Source organism: Acomys minous (assembly GCF_964271855.1).
Source record: "Acomys minous genome assembly, chromosome: 15".
Taxonomy (NCBI): Eukaryota; Metazoa; Chordata; class Mammalia; order Rodentia; family Muridae; genus Acomys; species Acomys minous.
In genome coordinates, this window is record NC_140497.1 from 87,315,426 (window position 1) to 87,338,955 (window position 23,530).

The following is a 23,530-nucleotide window of genomic DNA, read 5'->3' on the forward strand; positions in this document are numbered from 1 at the left end:
TGCAGAGCTAGACAGAATTGCAGGAAGCTTCTCAAGGCTATGGAACGCTAGCTTCTGGGCCCATAGGGCACTTCAGTTTTCATGGAGGCCTAGAGCTCTGTTCTGCTTATAGGGAGGATGCTCCAGTGTTTTGAAGGTACAAGATGAGAGGATGGTGACCTCAAGGGAGCATGTTTTGGAAACTCATTCTCTAGAAATCCACTGTAATGAACGGTTGAGCAATTCCCTTCTTTAAAACCTTCAAAGACCTCAGAAAATCAAACAGCAACAAAAAAAATAACGCCTATAGGCAATAACTTTATAGTGAGCTGGGAGCAGTGGCCCATCATCCTGGAAGGCAGAGGCAGGCAGATTTCTGTGAGTTTGAGCCCAGCCTGGTCTACAAAGTGAGTCCCAGACAGCCAAGGCCACACAAAGAAACCCTGTCTTTAAAAAAAAAAATCAAAGGAGGAGGAGGAGAAGAAGAAAAAGGAAGAAGAAGAAGAAGAAGAAGAAGAAGAAGAAGAAGAAGAAGAAGAAGAAGAAGAAGAAGAAGAAGAAGAAGGTTTCTATCTGGTCTTTCTAGCATGTCTCCCTGGGGACTGATTTTAAGAGTGCAACACTTCTTACAGATTACTTTTCGTGGAAGCACCTTGCTGGGCAACAGCCTCCCGATTGGGATGATGGGCAGCCCTGAGCACTGACTAGAAACCTAAATCTATATTTCAACCAGATCGCCCCTTTGACAGACATTCACGCTGGAGGTGCAACGCTCTGTGTGTGTCATAAGCGTTTTTTTTTTTTTTGAGGTTTTCTCACCCCATGACGTTAATATTATCTCAACGCTGCAGCGACTCTCTAAAACAATGGTGCTCAAAATGTCATCCCAGTTCAGCATCAGCTTCAGCCAGGAACAAATGTAATTGAACACTTGGGTACAGTCGCAGGCACGCTGAGTCAGAAACCGGAGCTGGGACTTTCAGGTGGTTTCTCATATATGCTCTCTTAAAACATGAAGTATCTGAGCAATCTGTGGAACTTTGTGCAAGCAGAAACATCTGCTCCTAAACCCACATCAATTAACCAGGTTTCGAACAAAACATCTCCAGGGAATTCTACTGTAACCTTAAGAACAGTGACTGGGGCTCTGAAGAAAGGAGAACGTCATTGGTTATGCATTACAGGTCTAACTCATGATTCTAATGTTTTTGAGGAGTTTGATTTTTATCTTTCAATGACCTAGTCACTGTGAACAGGAATTATTTTTCATGAAAAATATGATTCATGTATTGAATGCTGGCTTGAGGGAATAACTTTATAGTAGTGTGCATGCCTAGCATGTACAAGGCCCCGGGTTTGATTCCCGGTGCAAAGTATATAAAGACTTGGGAAGGAAGGACACAGAGTAAGTGAGGAAAGAAGGGAGTTTAATTTGACAAAATACTTTTTCAAAATAACTCTTACCACAATGTGATATCACCCGCTCACCAAATGATGGAATCGTATAACTTGTCTGTTGAGTCTAGTCTGAATTTGGTGATGGTTTGGCCAGCGCCCTTGAAGGAAACAGCATTCTTGACTTCCAACTCCAGTTCATAAAAGTTCTTGCAGCCTTTGCCCAGGCTTCAGAGAATGTTTATTATTTTCCCAAGTGGGTCAAATTGACATTTATATAATAGTTCATCCAATAATAGCACCACATGAATTTTCTCAAGCTCAGCTGGATGATGAAGCCAGACAAAGACTACACAGCACCTCTTCCATGAGGTGCACTTGCACTTGAGGTACTCACACTTGAACCCCAACTACTAGGTAGCAAAAAGCTCACATAAACTACAGAGACTTACGTGCATGTCTTAGCCACTGTTCTATTGCCGTGAAGAGACCCTGGTGACCACAGCAACTCTTATAGCTACATCAGCTCAATGAGCCACCAATGATCCTAGCCTCATTAGTGGATTGAAAACGTAATCTACAAGGCCCACAGAATCAACTAGGCAGGGCTCATAGGGGCTCACGGAGATTGAAGCAATAATCATGGAACCTGTATGGGTCTGAGCTAGGCGGTCTGCATAGTGCTATGGGTTTGTAGCTTGGTCTTCGTGTGGGGCTCCCGCTCCACTGAAGCAGGGGCTGTCTCTGACTCTTTTGTCTATGCTTGGGACCCTTTTCGTCCTACTGAGTTGCCTCACCCAGCCTTGAAACAAGAGTTTGTGCCTAGTTCTTATTATAACTTGTTGTGCTGTGTTCTGTTGATATCCCTGGGAGGCCTGCTCTTTTCTAAAGGGAAACAGAGGAGCAGTGGATCTGTGAGGGGGAGGTATAGAGGAGTGGAGGGAGGGGAAACTGTGGTCCATGTATGATATATGAGAAAAGAACTTTAAAATTTAAAAAAAGAAAAAACCATATAATCTGCATTCAGTTAAAAATCAGGGTTGCTTTTTAAAAGGAGTCTTTAAATGTTTTTGCTGATAGCAGACTTTAAAATTTAAAGACTAAAGATGTTAAGGATGTGATTTAATATATATTCAAAATAAAATTAACAGATAACCAGTTTATGATGCCTTCTTACCCAGATCGGACTTTGGAACCTCAGCTGTGAGTGTTTACAGTGTTTACTGTGACCCTAGCTGCTGCATCAGGACCAAGGACTATACACACACACACTTTGGTAATAACTTCTGTAGTCAGTTTTTTGGGGGGGGGGCAAGTAAATAAGAACACTGCAAATGCCACTTCTTCATCTCCTAGATAAATTTGACCCTGTATCAGAAACTCAAGCTGTGACTCCTCACTTTCATATTTAGTATTCTTTCAAACAATAATTATACTGAAATTGGATTTGGATGACAATTGCTTCTGAATCAAAACATACACAAAAAGAATACTGCACAGATTATTCTTGTCCTATTTTTTGTCACAATGCACCAATTCTGCAGTGATGTTTGCCTTCAAAGTGTATTGTAGGGGACACAGGTGCTGGCTTGTAAGACACATACAGTAGAGGTTAGTAGTGTCCACTTGGTGATCCATTTTTTACATCAATCACCTTTACATTTTCTCATTAAGTATAAGAGCTTAAAATTCTATTATGATAAAACTAAGAATGGAAATTGGTATTTTGTGTTTGTGTTACCTTCTCTCCCTTTGATAACCATATTTAATATCTTTAGGCATATTTCACCCACTAAAAAAGGAAAAGCAGGGAAAAAAGACACAGGGTGAACTATTCCAGCTACTAAGAACAAACTCAAAACACGGGTGCAGATGCATATGCAGGGCTCGAATGTCCCCAGTCACTCCTAGGTTGAAATTTAACAGCCACTGCAACGATATGAGAAGCAGGACCTTTAATGGGGATCTGCCTTCATGAATGAGTAACAAAAGCAAAGTGGGTTTCTGACTAAACTGATGGGTTTGTTCTGACTTCGGTTTTGTGTGCGCTTTCTTTCTTTCCTTCCCACTGTGTTATGATGCCGAGCAGAGGCTCTGGCTAAGGGCTGCCACCACACTCTCGAACTTCCCAGACTCCATAACCCTGAGCCCAACGTGCTCCTCTATAAATTACTCAGTCTGGTAAACTAGGGCAAGGCATGGCAGTTACTGAGCACACTAGCTTCCTGTCTCCCTCCCGCCTCTGTCTTAGAAACTGCAGGCCCAAATGGTGGTCCCATATCTGCGCCTGGACACAGCCCAGGTCGCCATCTGCTGTCCTTGCATCTGACTTCAGCAAACGGTCCAGCTTTATTTTTTACTATACCGCCTTTCTAAATCCGATGAGCAGATGTAAAGACAACTGTCCATCCAGGCGTCATTGTCCTGAGGCGAGGTATTTTATAGAAAGTACTTTTTGTTCTGAACACAAATTGCTTTTCCCTTTGACGTTGCAAATGCGGTATCGTGTATATTCTGTGGCCTGGCTTCACAGTGATAATTGAGATGAAAAGTTTCACTTGAAACAAAGGTCAGAAAGACCATCAGATCTCAGAATTTTCTTCAACTGAAGCAGAGCAGACTGCTGAAATTGTTGATTTTCTTGTTCTTTAGATGTATCCTATTAACCAACCACATACCAAGTGAAGCTTTCGTAATCACAGTCTGGGATGGCACCTCAGGCTAAGTTCACCCCAGCTAGAGGGTTTCTGGTAACGGGATCTGCCCGTGACCCCAGCTGAGTAAGCAGGAATCTTCAGAGTAGATCCAGGCAAATAAATCAATAGGGGACAAAAGTGGTAACTGCTCTGTCAGCTATTTTCAAGGTACTCGATTAGTCAGTGCGGAGTATACAAGATATAAAGTGGGCCCGCGCGATAGCTCAGCAGGTAAAGGTGTTTGAAGGCAAGACTTATGACCCGAGTTTGATCCTCGGGACTCACACAAGCTGTCCTCTGGCCTCCACACGCATGCTATGGTACCAGTTCATGTGTGTACATATTCATGCGTGCACACACACACACAGGGGGAGAGAAAGAGAGAGGAAGACAGACAGGCAGAGAGACACGCAGAGAAGGAGAAAGACAGAGAGCGATTAAATCAAAATAAATAAATGCAACTTTAAACTTTTAATAAAGTGGGCTTCTCAACAGACGTGTATATAACAAAAGGGAGAAAATACCCTTTGAAAAGTTAGATTATCTAAGGCAGCATACGAGTAAGCAAATGATTCAACACAAGGTAGTTTTTCTAAAAGGAATGGTTTCCCCAAATCTTGAGATAAACTAAGCATGATCTTGGTTCTGCCCATAGGGCACTCCCGAGGACTGGCTCCTCATCTGTAATTCTAAGAGCTGTCACACATGGCTACTATAAAATAGAAGATCCTACAGGAAGTGGGCTTGGCATGCTGCCTATCATAGGCAGGTTCTCAGTAAGTGCTATACCACCATTGTATTATAACGCCAGTGAATTTTTATACCCATCAAGGTATAAAATTACCATAGAGAAGTCACGGAGGATAAGATCACAACTGTGACTTGTTTGGAGGTCCCCAGGGGGTGGAAGCCCCACCCCTTCCTGACACACAGTCTTATAACGTTCCCATTAATAGTCAATTGAATACATTCCAAGAAGAAATAAAAACATTAATGTGAACTACAGTCCCCAGGATGTGCGAGTTACATTATGCTACTGTAGGGTTAGAGAGTGTAACTGCAAGGTAGAGACTTTAATTGCACCTTCCCTGTTGTGAAGCTGTTGGATAAGTCAAAAGAAAACAGGAGCTGGGATACCATGAGTGTGTGGAGAGCCACAGGGCGAGCTGCAGAAAGCCCGTGTAGGCAACCTCCGGGCAGGAGTTCACAAACACAAGGCCTCATCATGAACCCACCATTTTAGTGGGACTCGATTATGAACATTGCCCCCTCCCCCTTTGGCACTTGGTGTACGGGGCTTTAAAAGTTTCACAAGGAAGAAAAGACCTATATAGATAGCATGATTGTCTCTACACAAACGTGCCTTGGTCTTGGAACAGATGTGCTTACTAATACAGAACATAACACAATATCCATCTCTTCTTGCTTTATAAGAACATGAATAAAAGATGTTTGTTTTTATATACACCATGAAAAAAAAAGCCAAGTCCCGAAACTTCATTTCATTCTTGGAGCGAGTCAAGACTCTTTGGATTCGATCTTGTTTCCTTCCCTCCATTAAAAAAAAAAAAAAAACAAAACCCACTCAGAGGCCAATGGCAGCATCATCCTTGCCAACCTGATGGTGGCAAACAGGCCTACCCCTTCACACCTAATTAGGGCAAGGAAGCCAGCACCAGGCACATCACACCAAGCACGTTCCTCCCTGAGTGACATGAGAATGGGAGGACCATGTGCCATTCCCCTCTGTGCCACGTTCAGCCCTGGGGCTTCTGGCGCATCGTCTCACTTCATAGTGACAGTCCTGTGCCATGGCCCTTTGTAACCCTGCTCTGGAGTGGCAGCCAGTGAGGCTGAGAGCCCGTGGCCTGCTCAAAGCCACAAGCCCTGACGTGTGGACGCCAGTCCTTCCGCCTGCTCTGGCTCATAGGATGGGCTGCTGCACTGACCACTTCCCAAGGGCAGCGGCTTTTTTTGGGATTTCACTTCCTGTTGGTGAAATGTCAGCTACTCATCATCAGCTATAGTCCAAAGCTATTAAGTGGAAAACTCCAAAAATAAACAACTTGTGTTTTGATTTCTTTTATTTTTGAGACTATAATATAATTACATAGTTTCTTCCTTCCCTTTCCTCTCTTCAAATCCTCCCATACATCTCTTCTTGCTCTCTTTTAAATTCATGTCCTCTCTTCTCATTAATTGTTGTTCGTGTGTGTGTGTGTGTGTGTGTGTGTGTGTGTGTGTGTGTGTGTGTGTGTGACTAAATACAATCTATACAATCTGTACAATATCAGTTGTACGTATGTTTTCAGGACTGTTTGATACTGAATTGATGCTGAAGAGCAATCAGCATGATTTCCCTAGGAAATGCTATTTCTCCCACTCTCGGCATTCCTTAGTTCTTTATGGCAGGTTGAGGCTTTGTAAGCTATTCCTTGTTCAGCTTATATTTAGGCTGTAGGTTAGACTTTACAGGTGTAGCCTCTGATGTTACTACATACGCAGCCTCACAGAAAACTCCCGGTCCTCAGGCTCTCAAAGTCTCTCTGGCTATCTCCTGTAACCAGGCAAGACTTCCAGCTTATATTACTTTGCTAAGAACATAGACGCTTCAGAATAAAAACTAGGGGCTGGAGCAATGGCTCCGTGATTATAAATATTTGTTGCTCTTGCAGAGGAGGACATGAATTCAGTTCCCACTGCTCACATGATGGCTCGCAGCCAGCAGTAACTACAGTTCCAGGGAATCTGATGCCTTCTAATTCCTATGACCACTAGGCATGCGTGTGGTAGACACACATACACGCAGGCAAGACACTCACATAAATATTAACATAAATAAATAATGTTTAAAAGATTTTAAAATATAGGTATTTTATGTAAAACTGTAACGTTTAGATTACAATGAAGTGTCAAGGTGAGTTCACAGATTGTGAGAACATGTCACTAGGGTGTGGTCGCTATATAGTGGGGGTGGTTGTGCACATGTGAGTTTAAGGGGTATATTAAAGCAACAGATAATTACTTTATCATTGCTGTTGCCTAACTCATGGATTTGGACAGATGTGGAATGATTTATATCCTCTTTATAGCATTACATAAAATAAGTTTACTTTCTAAAAATCTACACACAACACCTTCTCCCAAATCCTGTCAACCACTGATCATTTCACTGTCTTTCCCAGAATGCCATAGCTAGACTCATACAGTATGTTGCTTTTTCAGATTAAATTCTTTGATTATCCATTTCCATTTTTCCATGCATCATAATGTCCTGGTAGTTGACTTCATTTAGCATTAAACAGTAGCTTATTGTCCGGATGTTATCAGTTTACTTGTTCACTTTTCTACCAAAAGCCATGCTGATTGCTATTCCATTTCCAAAATTATAAATAATGCTGTTCTCTTGTATGTAAATTTAAAAAAATAAAAACAGGTCTCAAGTGTGTTGAGTCATTGACAAACGCTGCTCATTCCACTCAAGATAAAATGAGAACAAATCTGTTCCTGGAGAGTTCCCCCAAAGTTTCTTCCATGTTGGAGCATCATCTTCAGCCTTCTGGCCCAGAATGTTTGACAGATGTTTCTGTGAAGCAGAAATTATAAAGGACTTGCCTAGTTTGTTCTTGCAAAGCTCAAGAGTCAACTCTGCTGTGTCCAGTTTGTCCTATTTGGACAGTATTCTGTCTGTAATTGGAACAAGGATGTTTTCTCACCCAGTGGCTTGCTTGCCACATATGAAGTCTTTGATGCTCTTTGAAGTGGAGTAAGGATGCTGCCAGGAGCAGAACTGTCTCATTGTCAAAAATACCATTAGTTAAAAAATAATCTTTAAATGCCATATTCTATAACTCTCTGGGGTTTTTTTAAAGACCATTTACCTATCCATCTTATCTGAATTGTTTATTTCTAGCTATTTATTATCCGTCAACCTAGAAAACCTTTTTTTGTAAATAACTAAACTAGTATGTAACATGACTATGAGTTTCCCTGTCTGACTAATATACATGTCTTACTTATCTTAATTAGTTCATAATAGTACCTTTCAAAATGACTGGAATTTAACATTGTAGTTTTAAGAATTACATAGGTACAATGCTTTAGCATGTTGTAACAATATATAATGCAAATATCTGTACCAATGTAAGACTTTTGGCTTATTAATGTTCTTTGGTCTAAAAGTAGATTTAATAATCTACCATTTTACTTATCATTTCTATGATCAACCCCATTAAAACAATAACAAATATTTTTCACCCATAACATAATCCAGAACTATCCTCCTCTCTTGCAAATGAGGCATAGTTTTTCTTTTGAGGAGCCCAAGAAAATTAGGATATTGTTCAGTCTTTAAAAAAGCTTAGCTGTAACTGTTGCGGTCCAGTCTCTGTACACTAAGAAAGTTCAGAGCTTAACTAAAGTCCTGACTGAAAAGTCCTGACTGTGATGTTGGATGACCCAGCCATTCTCCTTAGGAGGTGAGGAGTCACATCTTGAGTTTCTGATACAGGGTCACCATACAAATAATTGAGATTCTTTTATGTTCATTTAAAAACAGGCTTCACAACACAGTCTTGAGCAGTGTAAGTCTGTTCTTAACCTTCTATGTTATCCTAACTCCGTCCTTGCCACAAACCTGAAGTTACTTGCTGTTCTGGTTCTTTCATTGCTCCGGCTGAATCTTTTTCATCTCCCCTGCTCTTCTGCCTGTGACTGAATCCCTCTTCCTCTTCTGACTCCTCCCCACTAGCTGATAGGAATTCCAACCCTATTCTCTCCCCTTCTCACCAGGCTCTGAGCTGCTTTATTGGCATACTAGGGAACAACTGTGGAGTAGTGTTTACACAACATTGAGACAGAAATCAGCATTTTAAACCACACAATAACCTTATGCCTAAGTTATGTCTCTGGCTTAATGAAAATAAAATCACGATATATGTATATAACATTTTAGTATATACATAAATACTAAAATCATTGTTTAAATAATGTTAGTACATATTATAGTATGTATTAATGGAGATGGGCAAAATTAAAATAATATGAGTTTTATAAAAATTAAACAATGGGCCCCAGAGATGGCTCAGTAGGTAAAAACACCCACCATGCCAACCAGGCAACTGTGGTATATAATTTTGGAATCCATCTTTTAAAAAAGCAGGTCCAATAGCTTGCATTTGTAAGTATGACAGTCTTAAAATAAGATGGAACAAAGAGACAAGAGAACCCCCCCCCAGTTACTATTGGACCAGCTAGTGTGGGGTATGCAGTGGACCAGAAGAAACAAGATAAATTCTGCTTCAAAGATGAAAGCCAAAAATCTACCTACTGAAAATTGTCTTCAAATTTTCATGTACATCCAACACTCATACACAGTGAGCAAAGGACACAGGGACAGAGAGAGGAAGTTAGAGATAGTAACCTTTAAAGGACATGGCACACCTTTTGTCCCAGCTTTCAGGAGGCAAAGGAAGGCACATTTCTGAGAGTTAGACGCCAGCCTGATTTACATAGTGAGTTCCAGGCCAGGAAGGGCTATGTTTCAAAACATAAAAATAAATAAACTTTGTCTCACAACATAAAAATAAATAAAAGATAAATAAATAAAAATTTAAAAATAAATGTAATGAAAATATTTTCCTTTCTAATCAAATTAGAAAAGAAAGTCTATTTAATTTGGTATATAACCATACCCAGAATTCTTTATCATTTGACTAGATCAGTAGTTTTTCTGGTTAAATTAGATTTTTTTTTCATGGGAGAAAAGAAAAACAGAATGAGAAAGACAATGTAAATTTTTATTCCATGACTTTTGTCCTTACTGATTTTAAATTTATTTTCAAATGCCTTCAGTTTTACATCATTTGTTCTTTCACTATCCATCAACCATCTTTTTTATTGACTAATTACATATAAATATTTCCTTAGGTATGGTGATGCATAAATACATTAGTCATTTTTTTTTTGTTACCATAACCAAATTCCTGAGGCAGGCTACTTTATAAAGAAAAGATATTTATTTTTAGCTCATAGTTCTGTAAATTCCAGGTGAAGGAGTCCCAACTGATGATGACCATATTGCTGGGAGAATCCTAAGGCAGAGTAGAGCATCACATGATGAGGTGGGGGACATGTATGTACCCTGTGCTCTCTCTCCTTCTCCTCATGAAGCCACCAAGATTTAATCACAGGGATTCCATCCTGATGACCTGTCTAATCATGCTTATACCCCAAAGGCCCCACCTCTAACACTGCAGTCAGATATAAGTTTATATTCTCTCAGTATCTCATTGTAAGGATTCAATTTCAACAAATGAACTTTTGAGGGGCTCTCTGAACCACAGTTTAAGCATACCCAGGAAGAATAAAAACAGATCCCTCCCCTAAATAAACAGAGAACTGAAGGTGACCGCTATCATGTTAACATCCTCTCGATTTTCTCTCCTGTCATCTTAGGATGGAGGTTACCATGTTGATCGACACTAGGTGTGAATCTGGCCCCCAAATTCTTGTTACTGTATATTGCCAAAGCATTCAGACCCCAAAATAGCAAAATATCTAAACTTGGAAAAAGTGAGCTTTTTTCTAATGAAATTTTCTTACCAAGGTGAAGACACAACTGTTAACAAAATTGACGAGGGCCCACCGAGTTGGGCATACATGTGTAGGTGTGCAGCGTGCACGTGTGTAAACAGGAAACATGAGCCCCAGACCCTATGGGTACGGTTCACAGCATGGGAGTACATACCCTTCCTCTCAAATAATTGCTCTCAGATTTTGTTCAGTTCAAATGACCATACTTCCTCAGACACTGTTAAACCTGAAAATCATGACAGAAAGACCAGTTCCACAATTTTTGAGACACATTTGAAGCAAACTTCAATTAAATACTGGCCAGAAGGATGGACCGTGGACATTTCCATTCACAGGTTCCCCAGAAAATCGAGATAAGCCACATTTCACAGAGACTTAAAAAGGCAAATCCATAAGGCCACCATATTTTCCATCAGGTCCAATCAGGGACAAACATATATCCTGACACACTTCCTGCCTTTGTACCTCCTGCCTACAGCCAGTTAGGGGCAAGTGTACATCCTAACATGTTTCCTGGACCTACCCCCTACATCCAATCAGGCACATCCAGTGCAGTTGGGTCAACCCAACATTATTAGAGGAGTGAAAACCCTGGGGCTTGTTATCTCCCATAAACACTAGCCTCCAGCATTCCAGGAGGTCTCTGTCCCTGGGCAAGGGGCTTACAGGTTAGAGGTATTTTTGTTTGGTGGATCTCTTCAGTACAGTAATTGAAACTTAAAACATAACTGGCTCTCACAACATCTCCACTGATTTCAGAACTGAGGGTGTCTCCAAGAGGAGAGTGGCCACATGTAGGCCAATGCTCCTAGAAACCTCACACACATTTACATTAGCCAAGTAAGTAAACGGATGTGAGAGCCTTGTCTGTCACTGTGGTAGTGGGAAACTGCAGTTGAGTAAGGCAAGAAGAGAACGCTCCATGTTCCATATGGTGATAGGTTAGAGTTGGGGACAGCTATATGTTTAATTTAAACAGAAGCAGCTGTTTAGTGCATGTGTGCATGCGTGTGTGTGTGTGTGTGTGTGTGCGTGTGTGTGTGTGTGCATGTGTGTGTGTGTGTGTGTGTGTGTGCATGTGTGTGTGTGTGTGTATGTGTGGGGGGGCATGTGCATGTGTGTGCATGTGTGTGTGCGTGTGTGTGCATATGCGTGTGTGTGCATGTGTGTATGTGCATGTGTGCGTGTATGTGCATGTGTGTGTGTGTGTGCATAGACACATGGAGACATGCACATATATATTGGTAAGCATATGGAAATGCACCCCCCTTGATCTGTTCATGGAAAGAGCCTAGAAACAAGGAGACTCAGATAAGAGTTGCCTTCACTTGTGTCGCCACTACTGCAATGGCCCTGGGTCAACATCTGCTTCTAAAACTGGGACAGGAAATAACAATAGGAGCCACAAGTGTCTTGAAGGGTCAGAAGCCAAGTCATTGCTCAGGAGGAGGGGGAAAGACATTTGCCAAAGGGTCGGAGAGCTTGAAAGAGTTCCCAACAGTCAAAGCTAGAACAGTTTAAACGGTAAAGTAAACAAAAACATAAAACGAACACCCATAAACCAATAAATAGAAGGGAGTGAAGAACAAACCATTCAAAGAATCATAAATAATTTATGAAGATGCCCTCAGGGGGCAGAACCCAAGTTCCCACTTCCTAAGTGTCGACTGCAAAAGGTGACTCACTCCCAAAGAGTTCAGCATGGAAAGAGAAAGTTTACAGTGAAGCTGGACGGTTAAGGCACCGAGCACAGTGATGGGTCATGCTGATGGGACATACCGTGATGAAAATGGTGCTCTCTCACTGTGGCCTTCGTCTCCTACCCTTAACTCTGGTACATCAGCTAACTGCCCATGGATAGACACCCTGCAAAGTACTTGACTGAAACACTTCAATATTCTCAAGGCCATCTGACACAAGGTGCCAGTGAGGAACTGCCACAGACAAGACTGAGGACACTTGACCATTAAATGCCATATGCATCTGGGTTATTACAAGATGAGTGATCATTCAATAACAAACTAAGTGTAATGCACTGTGGGCTTCAGCTAATGCTCCACCGATGATGACTTGATTATCGCTGTATAAAACGGAAACAATAAGCAGATGGGGTGGTGCTACATAGGAACTCCCAGTGTCATCTCAATTTTTTTTCTTAATAATTGGGTTTGTCAAGGAGTGGGTGTGGATTGATTGATTTAATAGTTTCACACTGGGCAAAGTGTGATCATACCAAGAAAATGTGGCATTAGGTTATAGATTTAATAATGTATTTTAAGATTATTTTTGAATCACCACGGTGTTCTATATTTTGGAGTGCTTGTAACTACAAGACTATATGACAGTAGTTCTCAATAAAAATAGACAAGTATCAACTCATAGAGTCGTCAAAATAGGGAGAAAAGGAAAAATCTACTCAAAGAGTCTCAATATGAAGTGATATCTGGAAAAGAGGAGATGGCTCAGGCAATTGAGGATAAGATGGTGAGGTGGAAGAGATGGCTCAGTTAATTAAAGAGCTTGCCTTGCAAGCCTGAGGCCCTGCGCTCAACCCCAGTGTATGTGCCTGTGTGGTGGCACATGCTGTAATCCTAGTGCTGGGAAGGCAGAGACTTGATAGATGCTTGGAGCTTCTGGACAAATAGCTGAGGCTGCTTGGCAAGTTTCAGGCCGGGACAATAAGAGATCTTGGTTTTTGCTTGGTTGGTTTTTTGGTTTTGTTTTGTTTTGTTTTGTTTTTTATGTTTTTTAAAAGGTGTCCAACTCAAGGTTGTCCTCTGGCCTCTATCTGGGTGTGTAACTGTGCATGCATACATACACTCAGAAGTATAAGCACAAAACCACACATACACACATGTACAAGCACACGAGAGAGAGAGAGAGAGAGACAGACAGACAGACAGACAGACAGACAGAGACAGAGAGACAAAGAGAGATGTTTGACATCTTCCTCAGTTCCGAAGGTCAGTTAGAGATGACGTCCCGCAGTGAGAGACTGGGAAAGGACAACGCTCTTTCCGTCTGTGGAGAACAAGTTCTACTTCACAGCGATCTTGAAACAGCACATGCTCAGAATGTTGTGAATCAGACACACTCCAAAAATAAGCTGTCTTCATACTTTCCTGGCTGTCCCCACCCACAGCCCAATGGAAGTGTCTCTCTGGTAGAGAAATCCTGAGCATGTCTGCTAGGTGAGGAGATATTTTGTCTCATGCTATACTGTACAATATGCTGAAAGACTCAGAATGTTCTGGAATAAAAACCCAAAGCCTTTGCCCAAATATGCTCATTTGGGAGAAGATGAGGTGGCAATCAGGCAACCCCCACTGATAAAGACTCTCCCTCCACCAGACTCCTCGAATGTGGCGCACTGTGCACTATTCTGAGACACCAATTGAGGGACAGTCTTTTCAGAAAATCTTTGACATCAATCTGTAAATATAGGACAAGAAAGTTTTCATATCCAGAAAATCTCATGAGAGTGGGTTTTACAGGAACTATTAGCCCACTGGGAAATAGCAGGATTTCTTGGATGCAGTTTTTGAGTATGAGCCAGAAGCAGAGCTGAACCAAGTAAAGTGGATTGGTGACTAGCGCTAAGGCTTCCTTCCTTTTCCTCTTGAAGAAGACTTCTGTCAAAAAGCTCTGCTGTCTTGTCTTGCCTCTCACACTTAAGCTTCCATCTCTGGAGGATGAAGAGGTAGCTCAGCAGATAAGGGCACTTGTTATTCCCCCAGAGGAGTCATGTCAGGTGGCTCCCAACCCTCTTTAACTCCAGCTTCAAGGAATCTGATGCTGCTGGCCTCCCTGGGCACCTGTATTCATGTGCACATAGCCACATGTACACACACACACACACACACACACACACACAATAAAAATATATGTTTATTAAAAGTTTTTCAGTTCTTTAGCGTGTCAGTTACAGAGTTCCATACAAACCACCCTTGAAAGTGGTGCCAAGGTCATCTCCAGCAGGATAAAACTTAAGCTTCAACACGGAGTCCCTCATATCTCTTGTGTCTCATCTCTGGTCCTACCCCAGTAGCGCCCAAGTTCTAACCCTCCGACACTCAGTGGCCCTCATCGTGATTTTGCAGAAGCTGTTCCCACTTCCTGCTGCAGGCTGGCAAGTCCCCAGCCTGTTCCACGAGTTCATTCTTCTGCACTGTTCCAAGCGGCGCAGCTCTGAGTCACGGCTGTGAACTGCCTCCACTGGTTCAACTTCCCTTGACTCCAGTCAAGAGGTCACCCCCCCCCATATTCTGTATAAATAGCCTGTGATCCCCTCCCACAGTGCTGACACTGGGTCCCATGTGTCCATCACTGGGGCCAGTACAATGATTAAGCTGTGAGTTCTCTGAAGTCGACAAGTGTCTATTATTTCGGGATTGCCCCCCCCCCAAATACTGTGTATGTAATACGTAGCACCTAATCGTCACAAAAAGGGATTGTGGAATGAACTCAATTTTCAGTAAATGCTTGGGAGCTACAAATTGCTGTGGGAAAGTTAGGCACAAGCACAGTGGCCACATGGCAACAAAACATGAGCCGCGTAACAAGATTGACTGTATGAGAGAATTCTGTGCCTCTGGTTTTGTCCCCTTGTGGTGTTTCTCTCTTCTGTGGAATGCTCTTTCTGAACAAAGCCTCTGAGCAGCGGTCTTCCTAATGTGGCCTGGGTTAGGCTGTGGCCACATTTATCTGTTTCCAGTTCACAAAGCAATGTGCTTATTCTTGCGCAGTGCATGCACACCTAAGCACTCGACCAGTCTGCTTAGTAGAAAAAGCCAAGTGTGTCACAACTTTAGCTTGAAGATTGCAATGGAAGAGCAAAATCTCAGTTGGATTTAAGTTCAAAACCTACTATATGCCAGTTACTGAATTAGACGCACACAGTGTGTTTCACATATATTCAAATAAAAGCATGTACAGAAGAATGCAGATACATACAATTGAAGTAAGCATCTCATAAAATCATATTTATCCTTATGTGCTTATGAATTCAAACTTCCCTGCTGCGTTGGTGTGTTTCAGTTGTTAGTGTTAAATTTGGAAAACAGCTTTCTAGAAAATGAAGGAGTGAACGAACTGAGGGGCTGAAAAGGATGGCCAGCCAACCCAAAGGGGTGCACTTGAGGCTAAGGGTGATAAATTTACCGTAAGCCTAGAGGTCATGGTTATAGCTATTGACCCAGTGTTGTTCAGCTTTCAGGAGACTGGCACGGAGTAGGCAGAGGATTAGATTTTAATGGGTTGTGGGGCTTTCCAAATATCTGTGATGAAACCCAAAGCAGTTCTGTGAGGAGCTGTGATAATATCAAGGCCTGGAATCCAGTTCCAGCAAAGCCATATGAAGAAATCCAGAAGCAAAAATAACAGAAGGTGAAAAGGCGATGAAATCAATGTTGGGGGGGGGGGGTCCAGTGGCTTTGAGAGAGAAGACACAGAAGAAGAGAGGGAGGGGCACAAGGGAGGGAAATGTGTTCGGTAGACTGAGATCAAAGTACGACTGTCCTTTTCGGTAAGCACAGGAACATGACTATGACTTGGAATGACCCTGGAGGAAGTAACTCAGGTCAGATAGAGGCCTAGTTCCAGGAAGGGGAGGAAGTTAAGGACCCAAGCACACGGTGTTGAAAGACTCATCTATTTCTGTATACCGAAATAACCAAAATATGTTTAGGGGAAACTTGACAGTGAGCCAGTGAGCTCTAAAAATAATAATGCAATGAGAAGGGAACTTCCCAAAGGAAATGAGTCCAGCTGGGAAGGTGGTTCTAGTTTGATGGCAAGGGCTTCACAGCTGGCCTTTCAGGTAGATGGAAAGAGCATTAGACCTGTGACATAGTGACACCAGGTAGCTACACAAGGACTAGTAGCCCTCAGCAGGCCACTGAAGACGGACCCCTCTCCCTCATGGTTAGCTTTGGGCCCCACCTCTTCTTTCATCTTTAAAAAAATTTTGTTTTTGTTTTTCAAGACAGAGTCTCACTAAGCAGCTCTGGCTGTCCCAGCACTCACTATGTAGACCAAGCTGGCCTTGAACTCACAGTGATGCACCTATGCCTGCCTCCCCAATGCTGAAACTAAAGGCTTGTGGCTTCATCTCCTATTTCTATAGTAACAGTACCAAGGAAAACATCACAAATGCTTCTCTTTGAACCTCCTGGTCAAACAAACAAATGAAAAGCAAAACAAACAAACTAACTTAAAAAACACTGAACAAATTGGAATGAACCTCTGGCCAGAAATAGAGAAATGACTCTCTGATTGGCTCCTTATGTTAGGACATCACATACTATCTCCTTCTCCCTTAAAAGTTAGTTCAGCCGGACTTGTCAATCAATAAAGAAGAGACTACGCCCTCAGGGACTCTCACTCATGAGATGGGAGGAATAATTATCCTTTAAATGGAATAATGCCTTTATCCTTCCCAGAACCCCTCCCTCTTTTATTGAAGTCACTTACAGAGTCTGTCCAGTTTTCTGAAGTCTAACTCCTTTCTTCCTCTTTTTTCATTTGGATATTGACCCAAAGCCTGAGTGTGCTTTCTGGGACACTCTGGGCTTCCTTACTCTTCCTCTGGATGCTTTCTCTCCTCCTGTCATGCAGCTGTTGGCTGGCCTCCATTGCTGCCTCCTGCACTCTAATTCCAATTGCAAGGCCTTCTTGCTTCCTCTCTGCTGGGAGTTTTATGTCACCTGCTCTGTTGTTTTTCTCTCAAACTCTAATAAAATTGTCCCCTGGCTTCCTTCCGAGTTCATTTCCAAATTATTTTATTAACCCGCAACTAAGAATCCAAAATGTTGCCCCGATTTCCCTAACCATGATAGGCACCTCCTGCACGGCCTGGTCCAAGGGGAGGAAGGCATGGAGGCAAACACAGCCTCTTCCACAGTGAGGGAGAGAGAACGGGCTCTACTGAGCAAAGCAGTTTTGGGGGTGGGTGGGGTGGAGGATATTAGGGAGGCTCCCAAGGGAGTGGTGAATGATGAAGGGAATGACATAGCCTGTTAGAGATGAGCCAGGTTGGGCTGGGTATAGTCACACAGATAACATCATCTCGTCAACTGAGACTTCGCCACAAATAACTCAGTGGAAAGGAAGATCAGTAAGTCAAGGAATTTAAGCCAGATTCGTGCACTCACATGGTGTCTGGCCTTTGTAACTAACCGATGAGGGCAGTTGCCTGGCTTCTTCTTCTTCTTCTTCCCTTACATGGTAACGTGTGTCTCCTGCCTCGTTCTTAGCACTTTTCGCCTCTCACTCTATTTCAAACAAGCTTTTTCATTTCTTTAACACTCTTGGTTACATTTACCCAGAAGTAAATATGGTCAGAGTTAGAAACCTAGCTAGAAACCTAACTAATTAATTCATCAAGAACCAAACTAATTCATTAACTCAAGAACCAAGTGATTCCAGTTTTCTCATAGGAAACAGTTTTTTTTTTTTTTAATACAAATGCTAGATCTACTGGTTGCTGTTCTGTGTCAGTTTGTAGGCGGGGAAAAAAAAAGTCAAATACATTACACACTTATAGAAATACCTAAAATTCACACAGGTTTAGCTATTTCCAAGGCCTGTTTTGCAGCAGTTTAAAAAATGTGGCATGGGCTCTCTCTACTGGGCATATAGTGATACTGCAGCATTGCATCCAGCACTGTTGAATAATCTTTTTTATTTAGGATTCTGTGTTTGGTATTGTTGTTGTTGTTGTTGTTGTTGTTCTTGGTGGTGGTGGTGGTGGTGGTGGTGGTGGTGGTAGTGGTGGTGGTGGTGGTTTTTTATTTTATTGGTTGGTTTGGTTTTTAAGAATTTTATACACGAACATTGTGTTTACATGTTTCCCACCCATTCTTCTCCATGACCCAAATTTTCTCATGTCTCTCCATTCTTTCTCAAATTCATGACCTCTTTTTAAATTAGCAATGTTACATATATGTATACACACACAGCTTACTGTGTCCATTTAGCGGTGCACATATGTACATGTGTTTAGAGCTGACCACTTGGAATCAGACAATCTATCAGGGGGCTCACGTCTGAAATAGACGTCAGTAACCATGCTGTGGCCCATCATCAAGGGGTGTGGGTAGCGGGGAGGCTTGTGAAATTCCCCCATCCATGTTGGCATGCCTAGTGGTGTTGGCATCATTCAGGTCTCGTTTAGGTAACCGTATTGATGAGTTCATGATTGAAGCCTGACAACACGTGTGTTAGTCCTGGGAGATGCTATTTATTGATTGCCTTTTATGTACTAGGTGCTGCTCTAGGCTTAACTTTAGAAATGTAATAGTTAAAATCTGAACAAAAGTAATAGAAAGTATCAGCTTACAGGAAAAATTTTTAATTTACTTTAAAAAGTAGGCTAGTCTCTCTCAATAACAACAAAAGTACCCAGTCCTCACGTCCTTTATTCTCTTGCACTTTAGACAATCTTAGGAGTCTACTATACAATATACTATACTATACCATAAAATTTTAATTTTTAAATGTTCTCACTTTTTAAAAATTTTGATTTTATTAATTTATTCAGATCACAACTCAATTGTTATCCCATCACTTGTATCCTCCCATTCCTCCCTCCCTCCCACTTTCACCCTATTCCCCTCCCCTAGGTCTATGTCTGAGGGGGACCTCCTCCCCCACTATATGGTCATAGGCTATCAAGTCTCATCTTGGTAGCCTGCTTGTTCTTTCTTTGAGTGAATGTTCTCACTTTTATCTATCAGAAAAATACAAGTCAAAACTACAGTGGGGGGTCCTGGGAAGACAGCCCAGTGGTCAAAGTGGTTAAACTAGGAATGGAGTTAGTACAACCCGTATGGAAAACAAGATGGACGTTCCTCAAGTCCCAAGTCCCACATGTGCAGTGAAGAAATGGAAGCAACACAACTGCACACTCACTTATTGTGACACTATTCCCAGGGGCCGTGTGGCAGGATCCTGTTAGCAAATTAATGGATGGGGATGAAGGGACTGAGTTCCACGAGCTCACAATGAAGTACTACAATGCAATATGGAACAGTGTGTGGAGAATGTTGTGAATCGGACACGCTCTAAAAATAAGCTGTCTTCATACTTTCCTGAATGCCCCCGCCCGAAGCCCAATGGAAGTGTCTTTCTGGTAGAGAAATCCTGAGCATGTCTGCCACTTACTGGCAAGGACTGGAGACCATCGTGATAAATGATATAAGCCAGACACTGAAAGATGGCTCTTTCTATTTTCCCTTGTCTGTGGAAAACAAGACAAGCAAATAATCCAAGGGAGGTCAGAGATTAGGGAGAGAGAAGAAAACAAGGAGCAGTGAGGGAGAGACAAGAAGGAAAGAGCAGACAGTCAAGGTAAATACCCACGCATGCGCACACACCCATGTACGCTGACACACAGGTGTACCCACATACGCACTCACATAAGCACAGGCACACACACAATATATATAGTTATGCACATGTATATGTATGAAGATATTAGAAGAAACTTGATAATTTGTACAGTTAATTTGCTAATCATAGTTTTTAAGCTTACTGGCATGCTCTGTGTGACTGGCAAATGGCTCTGTGTTTCATGCTACGTTGTTAAATCCTTTCCCATGTGTTCTTTCCCTTTTAGGTCTCTGTAGTTTGTGCCATGGTGAGGATAAACCACAGATTATTTGCCCAGAGCAAATGCCCAGCTCACGAGGCTGGACATTTAGGTCACCTCCACATTTTTTTCTATTGTATGTGTGTGCTTGTTACATTTGGGGGCTTTTGTCTTTGTTTTTTTGTTTTGTTTTGTTTTGTTTTTGTTTGTTTGTTTGTTTGTTTTGTTTTTATCAACTTGTCACAAGGTAGCATCATATGGAAGACTTCCTTAGTGATCTCAGTGATGGACCATAATCAGGACATTCAAGCCAGATAAACCCTTTCTTCCCCAAGGCACATGCTTTTGGTCATGATGCCTCAGAACACAGTTCTGATACCTCTCCTGTCCCCAGATAATAACATCAAAGCTCAAGAATTGTTCAGTTAGCCTGGTCACAGTCACCACCACTATAACTCAATAGTACAAGCTTGACATGTCAGATTTTTTAAAATGCAATTTCTTGTTGAGATTTACAACATAATTGAATTGGGATAGAGCACTCTCAGGTACCGGGATGTACTGACCAAGTACACAAGCCATTTAGGGTTACTACCTAAAACGATTGCTTTTCTTTAGAGTACTGGACCAGTTCGCCTATTTGACATATATTAAATACAAAGTGAGTTCAATTTCCAGTAACCACATGGTGGCTCATGACCATCTATAATAAGATCTGGTGTCCTCTTCTGGCCTGCTGGCTCACATGCAGACAGAATACTGCATAAATAATAAATAAATCTTTTTTTAAAAAACCAAAATCTTGTTACCTGTGCAAATCTTGTTATCTATGGAACTGGTAGATACCATGTTAGGTAAGATACGTTAGACAGAGAAGGAAAGATGAATAGCACGTGTTCTCACACATTCGTGGATCTTAAGGGAGCTATCTCAAGAGGGAGGTAATTGAAAGTGAAACTGAGAAGTGTACTTAAGGGTGGAAAAGGGCACCAGACGCTGTCAGATAGGAGGAATCCGTCCTGGTGTTCTATAGCAGAACGCTGCAGCTTTGTTTAATGAAGTTCAAGAAAAGCTGGGCGAGGTGGCACAACCCCAGCCCTTGGAAGACTGAGGCTATGCTGTAAAGAGAAACGCTGTCCCAGAAACCTTACAAAAAAAAAAATGAGATGCTTAAAATAGAAAAGAAGATGTCTGAGGAGGAAGAAATGCTAATTACTCTGACTTGAGCGCTCACATCACGCTCACATTTGAAGCTTTTGGAGTTCCCCTATAAATACGAGAAATGTACAGTTGTTGACCAGAACTTTTCTTGAAAAGCGTTATTTTAAAACCACTGAGTTGTCAAGTTCCAACAGATGTCCCAAACAATGGGAAATTACTAGAATAATTTGGCCAATAAGGAAGAATTTGTGTGAAGCAGGTCACATGATGCACATGTCTATAGGACTTATGTGGGGAGGGGTGAGTCTGGCCTGCCACACGGGAGAGTTTCTTTCAGATCAAATCTGCCCACTAGCTTCCAGGCCAGTGAGAGCCCTGGGTTTCTAGCTACTGGAATACCAGTCTGTTGTGAGCTGAGTCAACAGTCTTACCCTGGGGCTGCAGCTCAGGTGCTCCTGCCACTCTCCCCACCCTCCCCTCCTGAGAGGCTGGAGTTCTAGCTGAGGACTATTTCTCTATTTTTCTCTGTGTTTCTGATTCTCCATGTTTTTAAAATATATTTTATTAATTTATTCATATTACATCTCAATGGTTATTCCATCCCTTGTATCCTCCCATTCCTCCATCCCTGCCATTTTCCCCTTACTCCCCTCCCCTATGATTGTGACTGAGGGGGACCTCCTCCCCCTGTATATGCTCATAGGGTATCAAGTCTCTTCTTGGTAACCTGCTATCCTTCCTCTGAGTGCCACCAGGTCTCTCCATCCAGGGGACGTGGTCAAATATGGGGAACCAGAATTCATGTGAAAGTCAGTCCCCACTCTCCACTCAACTGTGGAGAATGTCCTGTCTATTGGCTAGATCTGGGTAGGAGTTCAATGTTTACTGCACATATTGTCCTTGGCCCGTGCCATAGTTTGAGCAGGACCCCTTCTCCGTGTTTTTTTTTTTAACCTGTCCTGTTACCTTTCTCAATTCCCAATGCTTCTCCCTTCTTCCTTCCTTCCTTCCTTCCTTCCTTTTTTTTTTCCTTCCTTCCTGCTATCTGTCTGTCTGTCTTCCTTCCTTCCTCTCTTTCCTCAGAGCATCATTTCCCCTTCCTTACTCGTCTCATTTACTGAGACCCATGGAGGAAAATTCTAACCTACTGCCTTGTCCCAGAATCCAGTAGCTGTCTCTTCATTTTCAATATTCTAGGAGCTATACTCCACAGTTTTGTTTGCTTCGCTCAGATTCTTCACTGAGAATGTGTCAAAGGTGAGCATGTTGATTACCTTCCCCATGGATGTCATGAAACACCTGACAAGGCGGCTGAAGTGGGGGATGATATCGCCTCTTGGCTTGAGGGTACAGTTTTTTACACCAGGGAAGGCATGCAGGCAGGCAGGAGCATGAGGCCAGGAAGCAGGGAAAGACTGCTGGTCCTGCACTTCGCTTCTTCTTTTTATTCAGGGTGGGGCTCACAAAGCCCATAGTCAGAGTGGGTCTTGCCATCTCAGCTAAGCCTCTCTGGTAACGCTGTCCTTAGGTAACTAGGTGTGTCTCCTGGGTGGTTCTCAACCCTGCTAAGTTGATCATCAAGACGGCCTGTCACAGTGAGGGTGATAAACTCTCCAAGCGGCAAAACCCAACAGCAGTATTTGAGTGATTAATACTATTAAGTGCCCCTGTAGCAGACAAGAAAAGGCAAATAGGATGAATAAAAGAAATCTGAGGATGCTCTGGCTAAAATCAGTGAGGGAGGAAGAAACCTTTGTGAGACTTGAGAAGCATCAGTAAGATAAGTACACGAACAGTTGCCAGATAAGTGTGCAAGCACCTTTGCGATATGTTAAAGCTAGGATGAATACAACTTGTGATTTTCTTTTCACAATCATGGAATAGTCCAAAGCACTCACTAATGAAGAAGAAATCGAGCCACCTCCAGATAACAACTTCATCATCACTGCATTAGTTACTTTCCTCCCACCAAGGCAACCGGTAGGAAAAAGAATTTATTTGAGCCTATGGTGGCAATGGATTAGAGTCGATAATTCTGAGTGAGAGACACCGGGGAGGCATGGCGTCTGAAACAGACGCTGGGAGCTCACATCCTCAACACTCACGAACCGTCAGC